The 27711-nt window shown below is 44.1% G+C and overlaps 1 protein-coding gene and 1 non-coding gene across 5 annotated transcripts in view; one reads left to right on the top strand and one right to left on the bottom strand.

Moving 5' to 3' along the window:
- Window positions 1-3716: 3716 nt before the first annotated feature.
- Window positions 3717-3842, bottom strand: LOC111758914 (small nucleolar RNA SNORA31). Its single transcript, XR_002793036.1, has one exon. It is a non-coding gene; the product is annotated as a small nucleolar RNA SNORA31 (small nucleolar RNA).
- Window positions 3843-5455: 1613 nt separating this feature from the next.
- Window positions 5456-27711, top strand: part of TEAD1 (TEA domain transcription factor 1) — a 279363-nt gene continuing 257107 nt past the window's right edge. For 2 of the 4 annotated variants that reach the window (XM_058305714.2, XM_058305715.2), the window contains exon 1: window positions 5457-5814. The gene's annotated coding sequence lies outside the window, so the exon portion shown is untranslated. Of the gene's footprint in view, window positions 5815-6180; window positions 6594-27711 lie in introns of those variants that run through there. The other 2 variants (XM_058305713.2, XM_023582813.3) reach the window with 2 other exon arrangements.

The following is a 27711-nucleotide window of genomic DNA, read 5'->3' as shown; positions in this document are numbered from 1 at the left end:
GCCTCTCACCCAGAGCCAGTACTAACTTGACAGGCACATGAGTGAGCAGTCTTGGAGGTGGAGACTGCAGTCCCAATCGAACCTTCAGAAAACCGCATCCATGCTGGCACCTGACTGCACGCTCATGACTGCAAGCCATTACCACCTAGCCAAGCCATCTGCAATACCCGAGCCACAGAAACTGAAAGAGAAGTGACTGTTGCTGTTTTAAGACATGTTTTAGAGAGATTTATTACCTGCCATTAGATAATAAACACAATATAAGAAACCATGAGCTAAACTCTGGGTTATCAGGAAAGATTCCCTCACTAAAATAACATTTGAGCTAATATCTGGAGGAAAGGAATTCATTAGCTAAAGAGGAGGGAAAAGCATTTCAAGGAGCTGGAATAGCACAAACAAGGGCCCCATAGGCAAAGGAATCATGATGCATTTGAAAAATTTAAAGTTTTTAAATTTACTGTGCTAGGAATACATGAGGTTGGGAGGGAGAGATGCAAGGTGCCTAGAAAGGTAGGGAGGGGTTAGATCATGCAGGGCCTTAGAAAATGTGGTAGAAGACTCTTGATGGGTGAAGATATATCAAGCCTGACATCTAGGTTCCTGATGCTTTTCTCCTAGATGTAAACTTTTGAGGAAGACCCTATGTGTAGTGGAAGATCATAGTTTTGGACACATTGGTTGAGATGCTTTTGAGACACCCAGATGGTGGTGTCAAGCAGGGGATTAGATATACAAGTCTGGAGTTCCAAGGAGAGAGACAGGCTAATGTGTATGTTTGGAAGACAACTGCAAACAAACAGTAATTGAAACCAATGGAGTATATTAGCTCAATTGGGAAAGGGATATAAAATGAGAATAGAAAAAAACCTAGGCACCAGCACGTCAAGATTTAATGGCTAGCTAAAGGAGAAATGAGAAAGAGTAAAGGAAAATGAGAGCAGCCAGAGAGGTACGAAGAAAACTAGGAGTTTGTGCCAAGGAGAGAGGTTGTTTAAAGAGTGTTGATCCACAGTGTCAAACACTGCTGAGTATCCAAGTACGATGGGGTGGACAAAGGGTCGATTGAGCTAGCTACTCCTGGCCAGGGAGGCTAGAAGGGTGACTGTTGATGGCGTAAGTGATGAGGGGCAGGAGCCTGATTCGAGAGAGTTGAGGAAGAAATGGGAAGTAAAGAAATTAAGGCAATGAGGTTAAACAATTTCCTTTTGTGAAAAGGAGGAGAGGGGACAATAGCTGGGGATGAGATTAGAACAACAGAAGGCTATTTTTGTTGTTACTGTAGTTGTTTTTAAGATGGCAGAAAGGCTTGTGTATGTTTAAATGCTGGCGGAAAGGATCCAGTGAAGTTGAAGATTCAAAAGAGAGGGGATGATAGGCGTTGAAAGGATCCTAAGAACATGAAAGGGGATTGGATTCAGAACCAAGGCACACCACGGGCATATTGTAAGCATATTGGCATCTCCCTTTAAAATTTACATTTAACTTTTTCAAAATTGTGAAATACACTAGCCATATAGAAAAACTTTGCTTTAAACAAATATATAGCTTAATACATTGTTATAGTGAACATCCATGTAACCAGAGAAAAAATAATATGGCCAGCATTCCAGAAATGTTGACCCCCAATGTTTCCCTTCTCTATCACCAACCAACCAGAAATAACCATTACTCCAGCTTTATTCATAATTACTTTATGTTTTTCTTTGTTTTTTCTTCTTTCCAGTTTTTAAACAATGCTCTTAAATTGTGTTGTTTTTGAAATTTATAGAAACATGATCACATTGTATAAATTATTTTATGTCATGCTTCTGTCACTTCATATATTTTGAAGACTCATCATTGTTGTATGAAGCTATAGTTCAGTCACTTTCATCCTTGTATAGTATTTCATTATAGGAATATATTACAATTCCTTTATCCTTTCTACTATTCATGGACATTTGGCTTGTTTCCTACTGAGAACTATTGCAAAAATGCCCCAGTGCACATTCTTGTATGTGTGCCCTGCTGCACTGTACCTTAGTTTATCTTGGGTGTCTTCCTAAAATAGGAACACACATCTTCAACTTCATTAATGCCAAGCTTTTCCAAAGGTGTACCAATATATCCTCCTATAAGAAAATGTGCTCAACTTCATTAGAGATGAGACAAATTGTATCATTATTATTAATTCATTTTTACTTATCTTCCAGAGCAATATCTTTCCCAGCTAGTGCTTCCATAGAGTAAATTCTAATCTACCCTGGCTCTCCTTTCTAGCTTCATGCAGACTAGGTTTCTGGCTTAGCATGATTTGTTACCATTATTTGAATCACTTACTATTGTGTGTTACAAGTTAGCTTCTTCCTTGGTAAGTCTGATTGTTAGGTCTCAGGGTAGTCACCTCAGCAGATGGCTGATGGCACTCAGTGTAGCATTTGGGCATTAGCAGGGGAGACAAGGAGCATGCAATCGGAGGGAGACTGCCTGGATTTGAATTCTGGCTCTGCAGTTACTAGCTGTGTGAGCCTGAACAAGTCACTTCACTTCTGTGGAGCTCAGTTTTCTCATCGATATAATAAGAATAACTCATAGGTTGTGAGGACTATATGAGGTAACATATGGGAATATATTATGGAAAACTAGCATATAGAATAGTGCCTGGCACACCACTGCTTAGATTTATGCCTGTTTCAGTTTGGCAGGCAATAGAAGTCACTGATAATGGTCATGGGCTGGAATCAGACAGCCCTGGAATTCAGGCCCTGCCTCTGTCTCTCCTGGCTGTTGCAACCACGGGCAAGTCATGTAACTTCCCTACCTCTTGTTTCCTCATCACTATAAATTGGGGTTATAATCTCTACCTCAGACAGGTGCTGTAAAGATTAAATGAGATGACAAATGCAAGCTGTTGTATGCTGAGGAGGGACTCAGTTCACGGTAACTGCTGTCATTTTAGCAGGTGGCAGCTACTGTTCCTGCCCTAAGATCCTGGGGGTGACTAGCCCATGGCCTGAAACCCCCAGGATCCGTGCATTGACTAATGGGTGGCAGAGGAGAGGGAAAATGTGTGGAACATTCAGGGTGGATTCATGACAGTGAGAGTCATTTTCCAGTGTGTGCAGCCACTGGACAGTGTACAGTGAGCTGAATGAGACCCTCTAGGTGCTCAGACCTGGGGGTCACCAGTAACACATGCATGCTGGCAACTAACAGAACACAAGCGGTATGTCTGGGGCAAGGAGCTTTGAAGCTCCCAGGGAGGAAAAATCTAGTTGAGCAGGCTTCCTAGAAGAAAAGGTTTTTAAGATGAACCTCAAGAGATGTGCATGTAGATGGGAGAAGTTAGAGAAATACTGGTCAGGAAGTCACAGCATGTCATGAAGAACTCTGAATCCCGGGTCAAGGAATTTATACTTAATTCAGCAAAGAATGGAAACAGTGAATTGTCAGGTCGCTTCAGACAAGAACTAGTCTCAAAAGCACCCAGATACACTGAACTAACAAATAGTTTGGAAAGCCTTCTACCCTTCTAACTGTCTGTGTCACACTGCCATCAGAGTCTATCTGGCACCTTTAGATGATATTTGGAGGGAGATACGCCTCATAAGGTTTGTTTTTTTTTTTTAATTCAAGCTTTAAGATTCCTTTGTGGAGTAACAAGGCTCTTTGCTGTTTACAAGATTATTTCTGACCTGCAAAAATTCTCTCTCCCTACCCATGCTTTTAGTACTTCACATATTCCTGCATTCAATCTTGGCTGCCCCAATCAGACAGAAAACAGGAGGATATTTTTTCTTGCCTGTGTAGTGGAAACCTTAGAAGCAGACATTAACTGCTCCAGGCCTGTCAAATAGATGTATCTTCATAGAGTTTTAACGCTAGATTAATTGTCTTTCTAACACACTCCCAAAAAAACCAATGCCAAGGTGACTGGGATCACTTCATTGTATCAACTTTTTATGCATACAAAAAAGAAGTAAAAATGATTTAGTACTTGATGGTGGTGGTGGATACAGGAACATAGAGAATACACACACATCCAGGAAAGGGTACAAGTAAAGGTGGGGCAATCTCGGTAAGACTATGGATTGTATCATGAGTACGATGTTATATTATAGTTTTGTAAAATATTATCATGGAGTAGGCGGGGCAAAGTGAACAAGGGATCTCTTTGTATCACTTTTTAACTGCATGAAATCTTAATTCAAAAAAAATTCCAATTGAAAATGCATTACTAAAGTTAACTTTCTTAGAAATAACGCGTAGCGAGTCATCCCGCTTCTCTCGGTTATCCACATTTAGGGATTCCTCGGGACATGTAATCAGGCTTCAATATTTATCCAATACTCCAAACGGAAGGGGAGGCAAGTACTAGAAAGAACCAGGTCATCTGTACAGGAATTACTTTGCTATTTCCATCTAAGTGAAGTCACAAATTACAAGGACGCCGCGAACTTTAGACAGCTCTGCCCACAGTGGGTCAACTGCACACAGTGGTTTCCCCATTTCAGGAATGGGTCTACCAAGCTCCGTTAGCATCACTACCTCCAAAAGGGGGGTAAAAACATTCTTTTGTTATGGAAATGAAGTTTATTCACAAAGAAAAGGGCGAAGTGAAGTTGCAGGATGCAGCATTTTAAAGTTTAGGGAGTTTTTACATCACTCATTCCTTTCGAAATAAGGGAACTTCTTTTCTAGAGCGACCTGGAGAAGACCGTGCCCGCGGGCAGAATTGTCACGAACTTTCTGTGATTGATTCTCTGCTACAGTAAAGCTTTCCCCTTCTCCCCGTATGGCGAGCATCAATTTGAGAGGGAACCGTGAACTTTTATTTTTAAAGTGAAAGAAGACTGGAAGAAATGGGAGGCAGGGAATCCGGCCCCGGGAAGGCGTCCACCGCGTCCAAGAAGAGCCTGCATTTGCAAAAAAAAGGAACTTCTCTTCCTCACATTAGCAGATTACCGCAAGTTTCGGGGCGAGGGGGGGTGCTCAATGGGGCCCCCCCGACGGTTCGTGCTCCGCATGAGGGAAACTGAGGCACGGCCGGCGCGGCGCGGGCCGAACAGCAGAACCCAGCCCGGCTTCCAGAGGCCTCGGCGCGGGCGCAGGAACCTCCAGGCCGCCCTCCTTCCGCCCGCCCCGCCCCAGCGCGGGACAAAGCCCGGAGCCCGCGCCGGGAGGAGGGGGAGGCGGCTCGGCGCGCGCCCGGCTCCCCGCGGGGCGCGAGACCCCGCCCCGCCGGCCCTCCGGGGGCAGCCCGCGCCCCAGCGGCGCGCAGCGGCGCCGGGCCCGCCCCGAGCCCCATGACGTCACCGGCGGCGGCAGGCCCCGCCCCCGGCCCCGGGCGGCAGGCCGCATGACGTCACCGAGGCCCCACCCCTCCGGAGCGAGTTCAGTCCTGGCGTTCATTTCATTCCTGTCCTCATTCCGCACATTCTTAGCATCGCTCGCGCCGCGCCGCGCCGCCCGAGCCGAGCCGAGCCTCTGCAGCCGCCGCCGCGGCCCCGCCGCCCGCCGCGGGCGCCCCCCAAGCACTTTGCAGACTCGCTTCCACCCTGCGGGCCAGTCCGCGCGGCGGGGCCCGGGCCCGGGGCGGCCGCGTCCGGAGACAGGCCATGCAGTGAAGCCCCTCCATAGCCCCCCCAGAGCCCGGAGCTGCGGGCGGCAGCCCAGGGCGCCCAGCCGGCCGGGGCAGCGGCGGTGCTAGGCGGGGTGGGGTGGCTCGGCCCGGGGGAGGCGACCGCGGAGTGAGCCGGAGCAGGGGGCGGGGGAGCGGCGCAGAAGTTTGTCTGGGACTCGCCGGGCGCCGCGGCGGCTTCCTTCGCCGAGGTAAGTTGGCGCGCGGGGCTGATGCCGGGTGCGGGGGGCGCCCGGGCCGGCGGGGGGCGGGGGGCCGGCGCCTTCTCTCCCGGCTCCGCTTTGTGTGAGGCGGGCCGGCGGGCGGCCACGCGGAGGGGGCCGTGGCCAAGCCCCCCGGCCCCCGCCTCCCCGCGCCCCCCTCCAGGTGAGCCGCCGGGCGCCGCCGCCGCCGCGCGAGTTGCCGGGACGCGAAGTTGGGCCGCGCGCCGCCGAGTCCGCGCGGCAACAGGCGGCCCCGCGCCCGCCCCTGCCGGCGGCCCTGGAGGCGCCGGGCCCGCCGCGCACCCCGCGCGCTCGCGCTCGCCCGCCCGCCCGCACACGCACACACGCAGACACCCTCGGGCATTTTTCACATTTTTCTTGGAGAAGCCAGAAGTTCGGAGCGAGCGCGGGCGGGGAGAGCTGCGGCCGCCGCCTCGGAGCCCGAAGCCGGCGCGACCCCCCTCGGCGCCCCGCGTCCCCGCCCCCCCCTCTCCCCGCCCCCCCGCGCCGGGGCCCCCGAGGCCGGCCGGGGGTCTGCGCCGACTTGTGCTGCGGGCGAGGGTTTTGCTCCTTTCCAAAGATGAGAGAGGGCACGGTCGTCTTTGCCGCTTCTCCAGAACTGTTGCCGCCGCCGCCGCCGCCGCCGCTTCATTACACATTCAAGTGGAAAATTTTCAGGAGTCAGCAGAAACATTGTGTCCAAAAAAGACTGAGTCGCAGTTACCACCAAAACCAGGAGGAGACTTTCCCTGGAAAACTTCCCTTCGGTAGGAAATACTGGGGGATTTGTTTATTTATTGGAAGAGAAATGAGCCCCAGGAGGGGAGAAAATCAGGGTGCACTTCTCGTCTTTGTTCAGAGCTGAAACACTTGTTTTCAAAAGTCCGGAGGCCCGCTTTAAAGAAAGTTCAACTTCTAAGGTTTTTCTTTTTTTAATGTTTGTATTTTTTCTGAACCAAAGCAACATTTCTAAAAGGAGTAGAAAACAATGGAGGGCTTCCACCTCCCTTATCCCTCCTCCCACGAAAATAAATAAAATCCAGATCATCATTTTCTCTCCTTTTAATTGTCTTTCGTTTTAAAGGTTTATTTAAAGTTGAATGGTGTCACTGTATAAAAATATTTATGAAACAATGAAATACTAGCCACCAGCATTTCTCTGGAGGCTTGTTAATTTCTGAGAAGCAAGTGGCTGCCTGTGATTTGCAGAAATGAAAATTGACCTCAGTAAGCACTGGAAACTTAGAGACAGATGATGTTCCAAGAGCAGGGAATGTAAGAAGGCGTGTTTTAAAAATCAGTGCCTTGGAGGGAGCCCAGGTTCTGGGACAGAAAAGTCTATAAAACCTATCAGATTTCAAAATAGTAAAAAACAAATATTAAAATTGCTACAGATACTGCAAAGGAGCAGAGCATTATCTGTCCAAAACAACTCACGTTTCCCCCCTCCTCCCTCCAGTGTTTTTGGAAGTTAGGTGTCTGGTCTGCTCCTTTCGGTGTGCTGGGTACCTGCAGGTGGCTCATAGATCCCTCCTCAGGAAGGTGGGTTCTGGCTGTTTTGTCAGCCCAGCTGTGGGGGGTTACACAAATGGGGGCTTCTCTGCCAGGATACAGACCTCAGGCCTGCTTCATCTTTTCACTGTATGGTCTTTGCCCATCTGTAAATAGCAGGATCTTTGGGCCCAGACACACCTAAAGGCTTGTAAGGGCCAGACTTAGAGCCAACTTTGGTAAGAATCTTTCCTCTTTGGAAGGAAATAGAAGTAACTACAAAGTGACTAAGGAAAGAAAATGGATTAGTTGAGCCTTTGTTAACAGTGAGGTTTTGAATTGTTGATTTTTTGGTGGGGGAGTGGGGGGAGGCTTATTTTTCCAATCTCACTACTTCCATAAATGGTCACAGATATTTTTGTTTAGTATCTCTTTGTATGCGCAGTTCTGTGTGGAACTCTCAGGTTTCAGGTTTTAAGTAGATTTTACAATTCTTTATTGTTGGTATAAAAAATGTACTGATATGCTGTATTCGTTACTGGTTCTTGCTGATGGTATCAAAGTGCCAAGGTAGACTGTTTTATTTTTACTTTAATGATAAGTAGTATTTGTTATGCAGTTTTAGGGTAATATTAGAATGCTCCCCCTCCTTCTCCCCCCCCCCCCCTTTTTAACAACCTTAAGGCAGAACCATTGTAGCACTTCGCCTTGGCAATAAGAATGAAAAAGAATTATAGGAAAGAATCTTTGTGTAAATTCCTACTCTGTGTGATCCTTTATAAAGTAACATAGAACTCCTTCCAGGGAACTCGCCTGAGAGAGATTATTAGAGGTTTTATTCATTTTTTTTCTTTTCCCAAAACAAAAGCCAGGACTCAGCACAACATATGCTTAATGAAATTTAATTTAAAGTGGGGCAGGGGGACACTGAAATGAGTTTCTCACTGAGGGTTGCCTCCCTCCATTTTGGTACGTAAGCATAGACCCCAGCAGCAAACTAATTACCCCCAAGGGTGGGTTTCAGGGGTGGGGGGTGGGGGGAGTCAGGTGCCCTCCCCTTTTCCTTGCTCCTCCTGTTCCAGCGTATCCATGGATTATATATTCATATGCTTCCTTAGGGGACTGGCGTCCCCTTTTATTAGATAAAGGACAGTGAGTCAAAAGGGGGGAAAATGTTCAAACTTTTTCCTGCTTGAGTTTTTCAGCATTTTATAAACAATTTTGAATTTTGTTGGCGCTGGAATACAGAGCAGCAAGTATGAGACTATTTTTTAATGGGAAAACTGGGGGAGAATATGCTTCTAGTCTGTCACTCCATCTTTCTAGATCACATTTGTCATCAACATTTTCAGTAGAAATGTGTGTAACATGAACAGTTAAAGAATGTGGATTCCAAATGTTATATAGGGCTTTGAAGAAATGAACTGTGCCATTAACAATATTTTAAGGGTCCGTGCTTCAGGAACGGATTGCTCTCTCATTCATGGTGGTTGTACAAGAGCCTGAGCATCTGTGGGATTACTTTTCTCTCTAATCTCACGTGTTATTATGCGTTAATTGTGAGCATAATTATACTGCCTGCAAATGAAAATTGGTGTATTATCACTCAAAAGGTTGATGCAAATAACTGCAATGTGTGAACCAGTGTGCTTAAAACGACCATATTCACATATAGATAGATAGGTAGATGAAATGATACTTTTAAGCTTATACTTAAGACTCTTTGTCTTGTTCCCCATAAAGAGATTTCAGCACAAGGAAACAAAAATTGCTGAGTGAAAGCTGTGTTTAGAGATTGGTTCTGTTTAGTGGTAAAACTTTTAGGGTCTGTTTTCTCCAACGACTGATGAATACAGGCCAAAGCTTTCTCTGTAGAACTGTAGGAAAATTGGAGCCAACCTTTCTTGTGATAAATACTGGCATTACAGCTTGCCCTTTGGAGTTCAGTGCAGTGAGTGGAGTGGTAGAGTGCTAATGTCCTACTTTTGAACTCGGCGAGAAAAATATATTGAAAGCTTATTCTTTGACAAACTTAAACTCTGCCACTGGACTAGTTGGGGATTGACTGGTGGCTGGAATAATTTTTTATTGCTGTATGGTACTTTTTCTTATTTTATCTGTAGAAGCCACAGATTACCCTGTGGAAGCCACAGATTACCCTGTGGTATTTAAGTTAGGTCCTGAGTCATGTTTGAACACTGTCACTGATATATTTTATTTTATGTTCATAGAGGTTGATAAAAATCAAGGAATTCAAGCCCATCCTAAGCATTTAATGTTTCAGGCTTGGGTTTTTTGTTTTTTTTTGATATATATTCAATTTAGACCCCATTGAATTGCAATTACTATATAATTCAGACTGGAAACTTGCGGTCCTTTTCTTTAATGGGATGGTTTGTGGAGTGGTAAAATATTTGAATCTAAATATCTGGGGTGCTTTTGGGTGGGTTTGGTTTTGCTTTGTTTCAAAGTTGTGAACTACTGAGAATCCTCGAGCTCTAAGAGTCTCATTATAAACTTCCTTGGCTCTATCTCTTACTTGACCTCAGGGTTGAAATTTGATCCCCCCTCCCCCATACTTTCAGCTTCTGATAGTGGTATAGAAATAAGGCAATTCTGAAATATGTATTATTTTGGAGCAAATGAGATGCCCCGAAGAGTGGGTATTCAGGATGATGTGTCTTTCCAGGTGGGGTTCACTCTCAGCTCTCAAGTTCTCCTTTTGTTCACTGACTTTTTGCACGTTGGGAGGATTTTCAAAAAATGGTTTCTCTAGTCTGGGAGCCCTGGCTGTCCAAATGTGAAGCCGCTGGTTTCTCCTCTGATCGGATCAGGGTCCTAGGAGGTTGCCTTTTCTACTTTCTTGACAGACTAAGGGAAAGCTATTGCTCCCCACCCCCCCAATAGCTGAATACTGAATTAATAAATCAGTATTTATTCAGTATATCAGTATTTACTAAAGCTATGCTTTCTGCCCCTACTTTATGATTCACATTCATTTTTAAGGCTTTATTATAGGATTTCATTAGCAGTTTTAATTTGAGGGACAGGACCCAATATTGGAAATTGGGTTTAAAAGAAAAGACCAGCTTTACTGATGAACAACTGAAGCACCGGTCGTCCCCAGTGGGAAATTCTAGTTGCTTTTAGGCATCTAACAGGTTAGAAGTATGTGAAAGTGAAACACTGTTGACTGGGAATATACAACAATGACGAGTGCTGTTGTTTTTACTGATATATAAACTGAAAAACTGCCTCTAATGGTGGGAAATGTTAATTATGTGAGAACATATTGAACTTATATTCTCTGGCATGAACTTTTTGAAAAAAGTGCATCAACTGTGCTGCTTTTTTATAGGCACAGCTTTCTAATTATCATAATTCATTTCAGCTCTGCTCTTGGATGGAGTTCAAGTGCAATCTCAATTTAACTTGAAAGGAGATTTTTTAAAAACAAAATGTTTAAGAAAATTCATAAAGTTCATTCAAGAATTTGTATGCTTAGGTGTGGTAAATTGGGGAGAATAAAAAGAGTGCCTCTCTGTAATAGCTAAATAGATTTGAATATTAGGGAAAAAACTGAAACTGTTGGTCCTTTTTGCTTTGCTCTGTATCCAGACCTGTCTGTTGTGCATTTTTTTCATAACCAGATGCTGCATGCTGCTGAGTTCTCTTTGAAAACCAGCGTCTTTTCCTTAATAGTCAACTGAATAGATGAATGTTTTATTACATCAACCATATAATCTCTGCAAAGATAGTCGTTAGAGGGAGTAGAAAAGTAGAAAGAAATGGAAAATGTTTGGGAATTCATTTGACAGAAATCACCATTACTATTTTATTTCAGTCCAGGCATTAGCAGATGATCTTTCTGTTCCTCTTTACACCTTGACTTCCTAGCATTTTTGGAAGGGAGTCATCTTTGATAGCAGTCATTGCAGTGTCCATTATTATTTATATTTTCTGCGACCTTAATATCTATTTAAAGAAAAAAAAGTTAGTGAAGGCAAAGTGCCCAGTCCTCTGTGGCATCAGTTATTAATTGGAAAAAAGATCAACTTTAGATGGACCTTTCGATTTCAGTCCAGTCTCTTCTGCTGAAATGCAAAGAAAGCCCGCGGAAACCAAATGACTTCATTTGCTCTGGCACTTAAGAACCGAATTCACTTCCATGGTGGTAAAATAAAAGGAGCCAAGTGTTTTAAATAGCCACTCCCCGAGGCCCGCCTGCCGGAGTGTTTTGAGAAAAGCTCATTGTCTGGTTGCAGCTCTAGTGGGAGCCTGCCTGGCTCGCCCTCCCCCACCAGGCAACTCCTTTTCTGGAGTTGACATCTGGTTTTATCTGTTCACCCGATATGTGTCCACACACTGTGCGCTGTGTGCGTGTGCATGTATTTTGCAGGTAACATGCATTTTTGACATTGAATGTGTGTGTTTCAGGTCCCTCCTGGGCTCGAGGGAGGCACAAAGCTAATAGTACAAAATAAAATGTAAGCACAGTAGCTGCCCCGCATGCCGCTGCTGCTGGGTTTCTGTCCGATGGTGCTTTCTGGGTAGACGTGCCTATTGTTGTGGCAGCAACAGGCGGCAGAAGTTGGGGCACCATATGGCGGATGTGGGCCTCTGATAAGCTGTCTGGTAATTTAGCTTATCAATAGCATTTTGATATGCTTGGTTTTCAGGTCCCCCGTCACTGTGACTAGGGGTGTTTCAGGACAGATTCTGAAACTATTGTGAGCTGATGATTCCTTTGGTGGAATCTCTTTGAGCTCTTTCTCTCTTGCTCCCTTTTCATCTCCAATAGTGGCTAGGGCTAAAAAGAACTCTATTAGCCGAGGGACTGTCAGCCCCATCCTGAAATATGGGAGACTTAGAAAACATTGTCAGGTATTTTCATTCGGAGAAAACAAGCTACTTAATAGCAGTTTATATTGGCAGAACCAAGAAACTCCCATAATTCAAAGGTTAGGTTTTAAATACTGGAGAGATAAGGCTGATATCTTCCTTATTTTGGTGAAAGGTTGCTAGTTTCATTTTGCATTCAGAATATCTCCCTAATTTCCTTTTAACTGTAAATTTTACGTTAATTGCAAAATGAATATATAACTTTAAATCAGGGGAAGTGTTACCTTTGCTTTGGAGGCAAGCAGCAACTTCCTTTATGACTAGGTGCTAATAAAGAGGAAAGAAATGTTTCTAGCACACCACTTCAGGTGTCCAGGGAAGCCGAAATAAAACTGAAATCTCTTCTACTGAATTGATGGGAGATGGCAGAACTGTTGCCTGAGCCTGAATCAACTCAGGGATTCTGCCCATAGTAGGGGCTCAGTGGAAATTTGATGATGTGCCTGACTGTGTGCCCATCAACCAGGTGAAGCTCATCCAGCAAATATTTGTGTCGCTGCTCTGTGGCAGGCACTGGGGCATCCAGGGTGAGAAAGCCTGCATCTTTTCCCAGCCCACTCTGCCCTGTGTGCTCTTGCTGATCTTTCTAGTCCCCTCACTTCTTCCCACTTTTGGGTTTGTAATTCAGGGTTCAGAGATCCTTTTACATTGCTCATTCTGCATGGTTCTGACTCTCACTGAGGTCGGCCTTTTCCTTGTGCTGCCCCAGGGAGCCGGTGCCCTCCTCAGCATGTGCATCCCAGCAGGCTCGGAGGAGTGGAGCTTCCTTTGACCTGGGCGTCACCCCTGCAGACTCAGGAGGTCTGCACAGCTCGGCACTGGGTTCTGTGTTTCTAAAAGGCCCATAATAGCATCTGCCTCTGTTGGCAGCCATTACTCTCGATATATTAATTTTTATTCCCAGATCCAGTCACACAGAATTTGGCCGCTCCTCCTAGCTCTGAGTGGGAGTTTTCTCCCCTATATTTGTGATTTACCTAGGAACATTCCGAATCTTTATGGAATTCACTAAATTCCGTGATTTTAGTGAATTGATTTTCTTCGTCAGTTCTAAAAAAAAAAAAGGCTGCACAAAAATAAGGTCACGCTCTTTGATGCAGGAGAAGCAGTAAAATGAACAGAACCATCTTCTCTGCTTGGCCCCCATCTGTGTTACCTGCCCCTTGGGAGTGGAGCAGTTGTTTCCAGATGTGATTGCAGAGGTGTGTGTCAGGCCTGCTGGCAGGCGGTGGGAAGTATTTGTTCTTGACCAGCTGCTGGCGGAGGTTGGTTGTGTTTTACTTTTTGAATAGTGGAGATGCTAATAATGCTCCTCAGGTGGAATCCTTGGAGACTAGGGGGCGGGGGTACTAAGTGTGTGTGTGGAATTGGAAGGCTGGCCCTCCAATTTGCGGTTTGATCCTGACCACTTCTCAGAGCCATGCCTGAGGATAAAGCCATTCTGGGCTTCCCTTTCTTTCCTCTCCCATCCACCTTGGGCACTTTGCATGTCCAGTTGCTCCTGGTTTTGCATGGAATCATTACTTGCCACGAGATTTCGCAACTTCCTGGTCCTGCTCTAGTGTTCCAGGGATTTGGTGATCAGTGAATGTGAACAGTAAAACTCCCCTGAGCCTGAGAAGTTGATAGTTTAGCATGGGAAATAGGCATGTAAAGAGGTAATCACAATCCAGTGGTACAGGCATATAAATTGTATTTCATGAGTTCTAAGATGCAGTTTTTTACATATGTGAATGTTTTTGAAATTGGGATGTGTCCTACAGTCATGGTTGGCCAGGTGTTGGTCCTGACCTCCGGTGTGTCATAAGAGACTAAAGAATGGATTCAGTGGAGAGGAAGAAAGTCCTGGAGTGAGTAGTGGAGCATTGCTAAAAATATTCCTGCTGTCCCCAACACTGTAGATACCACAGTAGTGTGTGGAAAAGCGTAGCCTGATGACTAGAGAAGCTGTGGTAGGGATATTCTACCCCCAGTTTATTTTGCTTGTATTTTCCATTTTTATGTGTGTACAATATTGACATATGACAAAAAAAATTACTGTGCATAAAATAATATTTCTAAGCGGCAAGGAAGTATTTTAGCATGGTTGTTTCTCAGCGGTATTATATGTACATAAAATCATGCTACAGAGAGCAAACAACTGGGGGGGAAGGGGAGAGAAATAAATTTTTAAAAAATCTTTAAAAAAGTCATGCTGCATGTTACAGTTGGTGTCTTAGAGTGATGAAACAGTTTATCTAAAATCAAATGGGAGGTCATACGTGAAATCTACAGTGGTTGCTTTGAAGGAGTGGGATTGGGAAGGGGGAGGAGCCTTCAGAGTTTGGATACTTGTATACTTGAATTTTTAGGAGCATGTTTTCCCTTTTGTAATAACAAGAATAAAGGGAAAAAACTCAATGGCATATGGGCTTATGATATACCCAGAAAACTTTGTCCAGTGGTAGCAACTGATCTCTGAAAGCTTTGCAGAGGAAGTGATGTTGGAGTTGGGCTTTGAAGGAAGTGTTTCTGCCAGGTGCACTTTTGGGTGTAGAGTCAGGGCTAAGTTGTTAAACAAACAAACAAAAAACCCTGGCAACACTCTTCTTATAATGAATTCGGCCCTTAAATATCAGTAAAGATATTTCTTGCCAGAAATGGGCTAGGATAGAACTGAAACATGGCTGTGAGCAATTGAAAGAAGAGAAGGAAAAAGAATGGATTGAAATGGAGAGGGATAACAGTTTCCTGATTCTAAATTAAAGAAAGGACGCAGGGTTACGTAGGTTTAAAAAGTCCAGGGTTGTAGCTGACCCTTAGGCATACTGTTTCTGTGGCCTTGGACACATTACTTCCTAACTGCCAGCCTCAGTGTCTCCATCTCTAAATTTAAACAGTGTCTACCATATGCTTGATACATAGTAACTACCCGGGAAATAGCGGTTTAAAACATTATTTGGCATATCAGATCTTCAAGGAATTTCTGCCTGGTCAGTGTTGACAGTGACTGTTGGGGAGCCCCCAACACTGAGGCATAGTTGCTTAGAGCCAGACCCCTGGGCTAAGCCAAATGGATTGAAATCCAGGAGAGGCTGAGGCATCCCATAAAATCCCTAGACCATTTAATCTCTCTGAATCACACTTCCACTCTTCATAAACTGGGGGAAATCCATTAGTAAATGCATAATATTTGAGATCATTCCTAGCCGAATAGGAGTGCAAATTAAATGGGAATACTGCAAAAACTGGGGAGTGTGGTTACAACTTCATCCATCTGAAAGGAAACCTCTTCCTTAGGCTCTTCCTTGAAAGCCATGCTTCTAACTTGGTTGGGTTCTCAAAATTCTTTTCTAAGAAGGAACTCATCTTTTCATATGCAAACAAGGCTTAGGGTCCTGTGCCAATGGGCAAAACCACTGAGGAATCCCCCTGGAGTTTTGAGGCCATCTTGCTTCAGGTGTGAGGGAACACAGGCAGAGAGGTACCTCACCCCTCCTTACTTTTGCTGCCACACTGCCCCTCCCTAATACCTGCTTTGGGCAGAGTGCTTGACTCCGTGACCTCGCAGTTGCTTCTCTGGAAAGTGGAGATGACCTTATCTACTTTGAAGGGTTGTAGTAAAGTTTCAATAAGAGAGTACATGTAGAGGCTAGCTCAGTAGGCTGGAGCTACAGACCCAGACCAGCCTGATCACCCTTCCTGACCAAGCTCCAGAATTAAATTGTTGCCCCTCTCATAAGACTCCCTTTCTCTGGGCCGTAAATATGATTCAAATAATAATTTACACCCATTGTGAATGGTCGTCCCTCTCTTTTAGCTAATTTCTACATATTTTAAGAGAATGTTTGTTAATCCAAATGAGTATCTAACTCCAGGTTCTTCCCTGCTAGGTGAGCTGAATCCTTTGTAGAAGCTGGTGGGTTGAGCCTCCTGTTTTCAAAGTCAGCCTCCCTAAGCTAGTCCTGCTTTGCTCAGCTTCTGAGCTACGCCTCAGGGCTGGTGTCAATGCCCCAAGTATTTTCAGAGCTGCACTACTCCTGGGGACTGGCCAGAGCAGTTGGAATTGCTTTGAGTGAGTCTGGGCTGGGGACCACCGACATTTTATTGACATCTTTTCCTGTTGTCTCTTAACCATCCTGGGTAGAACTGTGTTAGCTAATGTGGTTTTGCAGTCTTTGGGAGGCTAAAAATTATTGAGTGAGTAACCTGGTTTGCGAGAGAGGCTTTTAGAAGCAGGCAGACTGACAGTTGAAGAGGAGAGAAAAATACTTTTTTTAAACACCAATTCCATCATCTTATGAATAGATGAAAAACCACTGAATTGTGTACTTAGGAGGGTGAATGTTATGGCATATGAATTGTATCTCATAAACATAAGAGACTGAATCCAGTTATACAGAACAGATGCACCGAGTTCAACGCGGGATCCCCTGCCCTCAGCATGGTGCCTGCACTTTACAGCATTTGTTTTTGTTGAGCTAGTGAGCAGTTAAGATGGATACTCTGAGTGATGACCTAAGTCTGCAAGAAGAGTTACATTTCTACTAGCTTGCTCATTTTAGAGTAAGATATCCGTTAGAAGTATTTAAAATAGAAGAGTTTTTATGTTAGAGTAAGTTTCAAAGCTTTTTCTCCTGTTAACTGCCCTATGTCTTACACTTTAAGCAATCTGAGAACTCAATCATAAGGGATAAAATTAGGAGCTCATGGAGAAGGGAGTCTGAAAGGCTCATCAGTCCACTAATCAATCATTTTTTTTAAGATTTATTTTTTATTTAATTCTCTCCTCTTTTCCACCCCCCCCCCCCCCATTGTCTGCTCTCTCTGTCCATTCATTGTGTGTTTTTCTGTGTCCACTTCTGTTCTTGTCAGCAGCACTGGGACTCTGTCTTTTTTTGTTGTGTTATCTTGCTGTGCCAGCTGTCTGTGTGTGTGGTGCTACTCCTGGGCAGTCTGCGCTTTTTTTGCGCTGGGCGGCTCTCCTTACCGGGTGCACCCCTTGCTCGTGGGGCTCCCCTATGCGGGAGACACCCCTGCGTGGCATGGCACTCCTTGCATGCATCAGCACTGCGCATGGGCTGGCTCACCACATGGGTCAGGAGGTCCTGGGTTTGAACCCTGGACCTCGCATGTGGTAGGTGGATGCTCTATCTGCTGAGCCAAATCTTCTTCCCCACAAATCAATCATTGAATCTGATTTGTTAGTTGATCTAAGGTGGGAAATAAGAAGTCCCCATTTTGTGTGATCTAGTAATTTAAAAAAAAAAGATAATTAAAAAATAGTAAAATAAAATTAAAAAGAAAACAAACTTCCTTCTCAGAGGAAAAAAAAATGAAGTCCCCAGAGTTAGGTTAATTTATACTCCGAGTTTCAGGCTCTGCTTTGCCCACTTCTTTCTTAATTTTAATTTGGTCTTGTTCCTGTGTCCTCCCACCAGATCCTGACTGTCTTCCTCTTAATAGTAGCTTATGTCCATTTGTATTTTCTAAAGGGTTGTTCTTTACTGTCCTTTGTGGTTATGGGGGAGGGAGATGAGCTTTCAGAATTTACCTAATAGTTACAGAGGCCACTCATCACTGTGGGCCTGGTGCAGACCTCATTTATGTGTCTTGTCTTTCTATAAACATTAATAGCACCTTCTTTTACTCTCAGAAGTGCCCCGATTTGAATGAAAAATGATATCATTATTCTAATAGGAAACTGGCATCTGACTCTCCTGAATTAAACAGAATGGAGAGAAAACTTGGGTGGGAAAAGTTTGTAGTATCCTGGTGTTTGAGTTCATAGCCGTATTCTCACGAGAGTATCTCAGATTGTTGCTGAGTAATTCGTCTACGAATCTGTGCTAGTTTCAATCGGATTGCTTCAAACCCTCAGCTCCTCTGTGGATCAATGCATAAACTACTTTAAAACGTTTTTCATCATTCATACTGTGATTCAGCAGTGGTTCATTTCCTTTCAGACTAACAAAGTTTAATTTAGAAAGAAGTTTTTCCTGGTGGAATTCTGAAAGGATTGTACTATGTGAAATTTGGGATTTTCAGGATATATTTTAGAAGCTTTGGTCTCAGTGCTATTGACCTTAGGTTTCAAACTCACCTTTGTAAGTAATGATGTCCTATGATATACATAAATAAATAATGCAAGGAAAAGAAGGTGGAATTTTAGTACTTTGCCTAAAACCAAATGTAACTGTAATTCCACTGCTCAATTCCTGGTAGTTTTTTTTTGGGGGGGGGGAGGGAGGGGAAGGTACCAGGGATTGAACCCAGGACCTCATACGTGGCAATGAGGTGCTCAAACACTGGGCTACATCCACTCCCCCTGGTAGTTCTTTTATTTTTTAAATTTATTTCTCTCCCTCCCCCGTCTGCTCTCTGTGTCCATTCGCTGTGTGTTCTTCTGTGACCACTTCTATCCTTATCAGCAGCACCTGGAATCTGTGTTTCTTTTTGTTGCGTCATCTTGTTGTGTCAGCTCTCCGTGTGTGCGGCGCCATTCCTGGGCAGGGTGCGCTTCCTTTTGGGCTGGGCAGCTCTCCTTACGGGGCACACTCCTTGCACGTGGAGCTCCCCTACGCGGGTGACACCCCTGCGTGGCAGGGCACTCCTTGCGCGCATCAGCACTGTGCATGGGCCAGCTCCACACGGGTCAAGGAGGCCCAGGGTTTGAACTGTGAACCTCCCATGTGGTAGACGGACACCCTATCCACCGGGCCAAGTCCTCTTCCTGGTAGTTCTTTTAATACCACTTTTTATTTAGTTCTTTAATCATATTCTTTAGGTAATGGTGGTGGGCAGGAAAAGAGGTATCTAGTCCAATTTTGGGTCTTTCAGGTCTAGCTCAAACAGTGGCCTCTGCATTTTGCCACTGAGAGCTCAGTTGTAGAGAACTGATTCCTTGTTGGGTTGGTTTGCTGGGTGAAGGAGTTTGAGGGTCTTCTGGATGCTAGGATTTTGGTCCTTCCATGCTCAGCCGTTGTAGAAGGGCAACCCTTATTATTGGCTCTCTGAGTGACCTTGGGCAAGTCACTTGAAAAGTTGGTTTCCCTTTCTGGGAAGATGGTGACCGTCTACCTACCTGTTTTTGCCTGCTTCTTTGCTGTGGTTTAGATTAAGATATGAAACATGTAAGAACCTTGTGGATCCTAGGGCAGAAAGGTCCTGCAGAACTGTACTGTTATCTGAGTCATCTAATCCCCAACCCCAACGCTTCCCTCCCAAAGCCAGGTTTTGTGGAGGAGGAGCAGTATTGCTGATTTCACTCCATAAATCTCAGTTGTGCTGATTCCCAGCCCTCAGGTTCTGTCCTTCAGCATTACCTCATTTAAACTTCAGAGTTCCATTTGTAGTCAAGGAAAATGAAGCCCAGGGAGGGTTAGTTACCTGCCCAAAGTCACACAGCTAGTTAGTCAACAGAGCCAGATTTGAACCATTTCCAAGTTCTGTGTGATCCCCACAGCTGCAAGAGGCTAAATTAGTACTGTATATTAAGTCAGGTTTTATTTTGGCATTTGAATGGAGCTAAGATAAATTGTGACATGGAACAAAGAAAGATTTCCCCTCACTAACACTTTGATTTGTTTTGTTGGTGGCCTATTTTACTCTATCTTCAATGCACAGATGTGGCTAAGGTCCTAAAAAGTTGGGTGTGGCCCAATCAAGCCTTGCAGAGAGGACTTGTCCTGCCCCAGCCATCTGTCCTGTCAAGGAGGGGCAAGATTCACCTCTTCTCTTTGGTTTCAGTTCTCAAGACTGTGGGGACCTAGTATCCCCGCCCCCTCCCAGCTCCCCCTTCCCTGCTAGGCACTGAGAATGCGAGGGTGGGATTTCAGGGGGCTGGGTTGATTCAGACTACTCTGTGTGGTGGGGTGGGAGGGGTGCAGACGTGATTTGGAAGCTTGGAACCAGACCTGCCAGTTTATCTGGTTTTGCTCTGGAATGTGCTTCCTTGGCAGCAGTCAGAATAAGTTAGCCCCCTCTGTCGCCCCGGAACCTGGATCTGGGGATGGCTTCATGCTGGGGGTAGGGTTTAAGTAGGTGACCTTGACTACACTCCCTGATGGTGGGAATGCCTAGAAACCTGGAGATGGAGGTGTTTCCCCCATGTTGTCATGTTCCCATCCCCCTCTGGTCCCAGGTGTCCTGGCTGGAAGGTTTGTTTCAGCCTGTCATGTGTGATGGACAGTGGTGGAGCCGTGTGGGGAGAAGGTAGTTAACTGTACTTGCTTAGTGCCCTTAGTGGCCTTGAAATGGGGGTTACTGATGGGGTTGATATCTATCCTTGACATCTGGGTTGGCTTTGGGGGGAGGGAATGGCAGTTGACACTGCCTTTTCCTTCCTGTCCACCTAGTTCTGTGAGTCCAAGCTAAAAGGTAATTGAGTCACTGGCGCCATTTTGGGGACTTGTGCTCCTGTCTTTCCCTCCTTCCCAGTGCTAGCTTGTCTCCATCTTACAATCTTCATACCTTTCCCAGATGCCATTTAGGTACTTTTGCTGTTGGCTGTTTGGTGTTGTCCTCACCGTACGGTTTTGTCCTTGCATGATTATTTAACAAAGTAGCTGAAAAGCATGGCTTTAAAGTCAGGCCCAGGTTCAGTGATCTTACTGACTGTGTGACCTTAAGCAAGTTTTTAAATCTCTCTCGACCTCCATAGCCTCGTCTGCAAAATCAAGAAAATAATAGTATTTCCCTAGGTTGTGAGTTTAAAGTTTATGAAATATGGCCCTGGCATAGCATGTGGCATACAGAGGGCCCCTGCATTGTATCCCCCACTCCATTCAGAAGTTTCCTGCTTTCTCTGCCCTGCCGTTCTCGGCTGAAGATCCTGAGGGTTTCATCTCAACTGAAATAGACCAGTCTGACAGCAGCTCATTTATTTTGGTTTTTCCATCTTCCTCCTTTGGGTTTATTGTTAAGCTTTTCCCCAGCTTCCTCTCTTGCTGGATTTCCTGCTCTGTTTCTCTCTCCCTTTCTTCAGACAGTAACCCTTTTGCTTTTTATTTTCTGTTTTCTCCATCAGGAAAACACAGACATATCTCCCCTTTTCATTTTCTCTCCCTTACTCTATCACCTTGAGATCTCAGGGTCTCTGTCTGTTAAACCACTAGGTTTCACCAAAAATGGTAATCACAAAATAAGCCTCTTCTCAGTTCTGCTCACATTGGCACTGAGGAGAATTGAATCTTTTGGCTTGTAGATTTCATGGCACTCTTAAGAGTTGTTACTATTTTGACAGGGCATAAATCCTTCAGATTCCCATTGAGCTATGGACTTGGGTCTTCCTGGAATTAGACATGGTTCCTCCAGTTGACTAGCTGTTTCACCTTGGGCAACCTCTTTAATCTTTCTGAACCTTAGTCTCCTTATCTGTAAAATGGACATAGGAATATCTTCTCTATTGGTTATAGTGAGGATTAAGTGAGATTTAGCACAATGCCTGGCAGGGAGGTAAGTGCCCCATAAATGTAACTTGCTGACTATAATTAAGATTGTGAGGGAAAACGGACTTTGGCCCAGTGGTTAGGGCGTCCGTCTACCACATGGGAGGTCCGCGGTTCAAACCCCGGGCCTCCTTGACCCGTGTGGAGCTGGCCATGCGCAGCGCTGATGCGCGCAAGGAGTGCCGTGCCACGCAAGGGTGTCCCCCGCGTGGGGGAGCCCCACGCGCAAGGAGTGCGCCCGTGAGGAGAGCCGCCCAGCGTGAAAAGAAAGAGCAGCCTGCCCAGGAATGGCGCCGCCCACACTTCCCGTGCCGCTGACGACAACAGAAGCGGACAAAGAAACAAGACGCAGCAAATAGACACCAAGAACAGACAACCAGGGGAGGGGGGGAAATTAAATAAATAAATAAATCTTTAAAAAAAAAAAAAAAGATTGCGATTATTATCATCAGCCAGTTGCTGTGATGTAGAGTGCTAGGTAACTCTTTGCATAACATCTTTCTCTCTCTTTATAGGAGGGGGACAGGAGTAATGTCTTATATTTCTTTTATTTTAGGTTTTCAAAGTTTTTACTATAAAAAAACTTTGCATAGTAGAGGGCAGCAAACTTCCATGTACCCATCATCATTCAGTGACAGTCATTACCGCAAGGCCACTCTTGTTTCTTCTAAATCCCTGGCTCCTCACCCACTAGATTATTTTGAAGCAATTTCAGATGGCATAATCTTTCATCTATAAAGTTTTCAATATATGTATCTACACTGGGACTTTTTTTTTTTTAAAAACATAACTACAATATAATTATCACACCAACATTTTAACAACAATTCCTTAATAGCAAATGTCCAGTCAGTTCAGATTCATTGTTTGTCTCGTAATGTTTCCCCACAGTTGGTTTGTTCATATCAGGGTCCAGACAAGATCAACAGGTTATATTTGGTTGTAAGATTTCTTAGAACTCTTTAAATCTGTAGAACTCTCCCATTTCTTTTTTCTTCCCCTTGTGTTTTATTAGTTGTTAAGGCACCATTGTTTCTCCTGTAGACTTTCCCTCATTTTGGATTTCTCAGTTGCATCCTCATGGTGTTGTTCACATGTTGCTATATCCCCTGTATTTCCTATAAATGGGAATTTAGATCTAGAAGCTTGATCTGTTTCTGGTTATAGTTTTTTTTGGTAGGAATATTTCATATCTAGTATTACACCAGGAGGCATATAATGTCCCCTTGTCTCTCTCTGATATTACCAGACATTGATTGGTCTTGCCTGTATCAGTGTTTTGACATGGGCTCCGCAAACTGGTCATACTCCAGTTGTCTCATTCCTTCTTCATTCATTAGCTAGAATACTTCCGTAGGGAAAAACTTTCTCTCCTTAACTATTTGGTTAATAGTTTGTACTTGGCATAGAGTTTGTACAGGAAGGACAGGTTTTGTTTTTTTGAGTACCATGTCATCAGGGATATAAAAATTTTAGATGTGTATGAATTCATTGCAGTTACTCTTTTTATTGATCTTTAAATTGTCCCATCTTTGGCCAATGGGAGTTTCTTTAAGTTGGCTCCTGTGTTCTTTTGATGTGGTCCTTTTGGTCTGATAGCTTCTCTGCTGTCCACTGTTTTCTTGTATATTTCCTATACTGGACCTAGAAAGAGCCGTTTCTACAGGGAGGTTTGGTTCCTTTTAATGGAAAATGATATTTTGAGCTACAATGTGGGTACTAGGTTTTCTGCCTTATTTATTTTTTCCTTCCCTTTCGGTTCACAAAACCCCCTGTTCACCTTCAGAAATGGATCCCACCTGTCATGATTACTGTTTCATCCACAGTCAAAGCTCTTTTTGAGTACATCTCTCATACTTGCCCCTTTGGCTCTCATTCACCACATCCATGCTTGTACTTGTCACCGTGGACTTTCCTCCCATTAAGAAAATGGCCAAACTGAAGAACCCCCATGGGGCTTGACTCTCATACTGAAAGCCTGACCTCACATTACTTTGTTTGGGCTTCACGGAAGACTTTGGTTATTGCCTTGAGTCATGTCTACCCAACAATTTTTTCTACCCATTGTATAAATAACCGGAAGGTGAGTGATTCCTTATCTTATTACCACATTGAGCCATTCATACTACAGGCTATATTTTGATGATATTGTTGGGGTCATTTACGCACATCTGTTTCAATAAACACTTGTTGAATTAAGCCCTCTGCCTTCCTTTCCTCCCAAGTATTTGGAAAAGAATATATTTAATGTCCCAGTTTTAAAGAATTTATTGCTAATATCTTATTTTTATAGACAAGCTTTTTAAAAAAGCTTTGTAATTTTAGGCAGTTTGCACTGGAATCCTGCACTGAACACAGCTATTGTTTTGCTGTTGTGGGAATGCAATAGTAAGCCTATAAGTCTAAAATGAGTGTTTTTTGTTTAAAAATCAGTTAGACTTATTTTTAATAATTCCTGTCTTTGCTTCTTAGAAATAGTTTTATACCCATGTTGGTGCATCACATTTAGGGGGAAAAATTCGTTTTAAAGAAAGCTATAATGCTCGTTCAGAGGTTTCATTCAGGCCTGGAGTTTCAAGCCATAGTGTTGATAGTCCAGCCAACACAGCTTTACAGCAGAATAAATAGTCCTGAAATTATCATCTTTAATGACATCCCTGAGAAATTAACCAGCATTTTAACCTGTGAAATTTTGGATATACATTTAATTCTGTGCCTCTCCCCCCCCCCCACCTTTTTTTTTTTAAGGCAGCAAGCTTCATTTAATGGTTCCTCTGTATTGAGGAAAGTACAGTATTGTGAGGTTCACCAGCCCCCACACCCCCCTACTGTGGCTGCAGAGAGAAGGGGAAGAGCACTGTAATTCACCAAGGCAGGCCTCTTTGCCCCGAGGTAAACTCGGTTTCACAAAGGGAATTTTCATTATGGTCCTAGGGCTCCATAACATAGTGGAGGCTTCAGGAACAAGTGGTAAAAGCTACCAAAGAAAAAGCTGGCCTGGAGCCACTGACGTCATGTCAGTAAATCTGTTGGAGGAGTCCAGCCAAGCAGGGCTTGCCAGCCAGCCCCTGCACTTTGGCCTTGCCTGGTCAACTGTTCTCACTGCTTCCTCTATCCCCTGTCCCCCAGATCAATCTACGTTTTTGTTTTCCTTTTTCCCCTTTCCCTCTGTGTGACTGGGCTTGTGTGGAAACCTGTAAACACTCCTGTAAACACTTTTGAAAGCCATCACTGAAACTGGTCCTGTGCTTAATGTGGTGGGTGAAGGAGACTTGAAAAATTTTCCCTAGTGGGACCTCTTGATGATGAGTGAGCCCACGGGAGGAGCCAGAGGTGTCAGCTCTTGACACTGTACTTTCAGAGAGCTTTGCCCAGTAAAAGTCCTGTGTGTGTGTGTGTGTGTGTGTGTGTGTGTGTGTGTGTGTGTTTGGGGAGAAGATTGGTATGAGGTTGGTGGAAACACAGAATTGCAGTCTTACTGTAGAGGATGATTTAGGAGAATGTGTTCCAGTATGAGTCCTTTATTACCCATTACTCATTGGCGGGCTGACTCTGAACTCTCCTCAGTTTGCATCTGTGACAGTTAAATCTAGAGCTACGTACCTCTGTACATCTTGGCTATTTAGAGTCACAACCCCAGATGTGCCTGAATTAAAATATTGCTGTGCTAAATCTATTTTTACATCTAGGGCAATGGCATCTAAAAATAAACCTTATCCCACCTGTTATCCACTTTTGGGACATTTGGATGCCGTCAAATTGTAGCCCATGGATTAGGCTTTGAACACGGCTTCAAATGCAGTGTTCCTGTTCTATTTTTCCCTGCCGCTGGCATGATGTCTTTATTGTCTCAGTAAACCATTGTCTTCCTGTTGATTTTGCTGTGAATATTAATTTGCAAAGAAGAGTGAAGCAAAAATTCAGCTTGGTTTTAATGTTCCCAAATCTGAGGGTCAGAAATATATTAAAAGCGGTATCTTACCCGTGAATCATTAGATGAGTCAGTTCCTGAAACCACTACAAGCCTCATAGTTCTTGGCTACAAGCAAAAGCAGGAAATCCAGGCTTCAATAACTTCCTTTCCCAGTCTCGGCTATGGCCGCGGTGGTTGGGTTCTGCTGCCTGCCTTTGTAAGCAGTAGGAAGATGTATGTCTGAGGAACAAAGGCACTCGAGTCAATTTACTGAAACTGCTGATAATTTGTGGTCTTGAGCTGAATGTCAGGCTGCTTTGGCATACCCTGCTCGGCTCTGCAACCATGCACAACCCGGCCCGGAAAGGCGGCAGGCTGAGTCCAGCGAAATTCCCCAGCAAACACATGGCAAGTGTTTCAAGGAGCTTTAGTGTTCCAGTGAATTCTAAAACTTGCGGGCATGCAAGCTGACATTAGGCAGAATGTTCTGGGGTCCATATGTATAGTTGAAGCATTGACTTCTTTTGTTCTGTTCTCCCAGTGTAGAGAGAGAGAGAGAGAGAGAGAGAGAGAGAGAGAGAATGGGCGAGCTCTGGCCTGTCTCTTGCTGTGTAGACAGTTTACTTTCTTGTACACAGGGTTTTGTTGTTGTTGTTCTTTTTGCAATGTTTGAGGCCAGTGCTGCTGACATCCAAATCACTTTGATACTTTTTTTTTTACTAAATATTTTAAGAAGTAAGGAAGAGAGATGAAGCGGTTGTCTCTCAGTATAATGACCCTGTTGCAAGCTGGTATTTATTTTCCTCCTTCGTGAGCAGCCTCAGCCTCCACTTTGTGTATGTTCCCAGGTCTTCTCGCCTGTGTGGGGTTTGGTGCTCACTGCCGCTTTATGCTTTACTTGTGAATTTATGGACTGCTCAGAATTTGAAAAACGATAAAAATGAATGTGATATATTATCATTTATCAATCTTACTTTCTTTTTCCTACCATAATTGGCGTTAGCTAGCTGGGTGGGCTTTGAGAAAATGGGACTGAAATTAGACTTTTTTTTCCCACTCTGAGTTTATATGGAGTCATTAGAAGTTCTGATAGAAGTCTAAAAATAGGGTGGGTAGACAAACCCAATGAAAAGACCGGAGAAAGAAGGGGGAAAAATGGAAATCATGAACAGTCATTTATCGATGCTGTCTTTTAAATTAGCTTGTTTCCAATTCATAGCTGGCAATAGCTCAGAAAGGTCAAACTCTATTTCAGCCTTTGTAAAAGATAAAATAAAAGCAAATGCAAAAGTTTGCCTGGCTTTTTAATGAAGCATGGCTAATTCAGAGCACAGCCAGGCTGGTGAGTGCCACTTCATTCTTACTTGTCATTTGTATTTTGTGTTTGGGTAATTCTGTGTTCAACTTCAGTGTAGACTAAAAGAATCTGATAAGCTGTTGAGAAAGTTGGGCTCATTTTGATTTTAACGGTTTGACTGGGAGTCATCAATTATGATCTTGATTTTCTATGCTGGTATTAAAAAACTCTTATTCCTAGGTGAGTTTGTCAGGAAATCACTGTGAAAATATATTCCTTTTATTAAGGTGTGAAGAGTTACTGTTTAAACTTGGAAGAGATTTTTCCTTACGTTGTAAGCGTACAAATCCAATTATTTTGATTTATCTTGCATCAATCTGACTGGTATTAGAGACTGAGTCTTGAATTGCTTACCAGCTGTGGACCAACTTGTTTGGGTCCAGGGTTTGATTAATTCTAATCAATGTACATGGATTTGTAAGCCTCCTGTAACAAATTATCTTATTAGCAGCCACACAGAGTAGCCCCTGATCTATGATGAATTTGTTGCCGTAGATGAAATAGACCCCCACTGATAATGACTTTTGGGGGCTACTTTATGAAAACCTTAGTGGCTTTTGTAAGGTAGGAGCCTCCCTTAACCTCTACACTGAACCAGTTCTTATGGAAAATTATTTTATTTTTAGCTCATCTGCACCAGAAGGCTTGAGTTCTGTGCCTGTGTGTTGTATGTCATGTGTGTCTCTCTACCATGTCTCCTTCTCTTGACCACTGTTGCCTTCAAGCTCTCAAGGACGTTTAGTGTATTGGCCAGGTTCTGCCTGTTTCCGGGCAAGATTCCTGCTGAGAATCCT

The sequence above is a fragment of the Dasypus novemcinctus genome, chromosome 10, assembly GCF_030445035.2.
Source record: "Dasypus novemcinctus isolate mDasNov1 chromosome 10, mDasNov1.1.hap2, whole genome shotgun sequence".
NCBI lineage: Eukaryota > Metazoa > Chordata > Mammalia > Cingulata > Dasypodidae > Dasypus > Dasypus novemcinctus.
The sequence above is the reverse complement of the archived record's forward strand: the minus strand, read 5'-3'. Positions and strand labels throughout refer to the sequence as shown.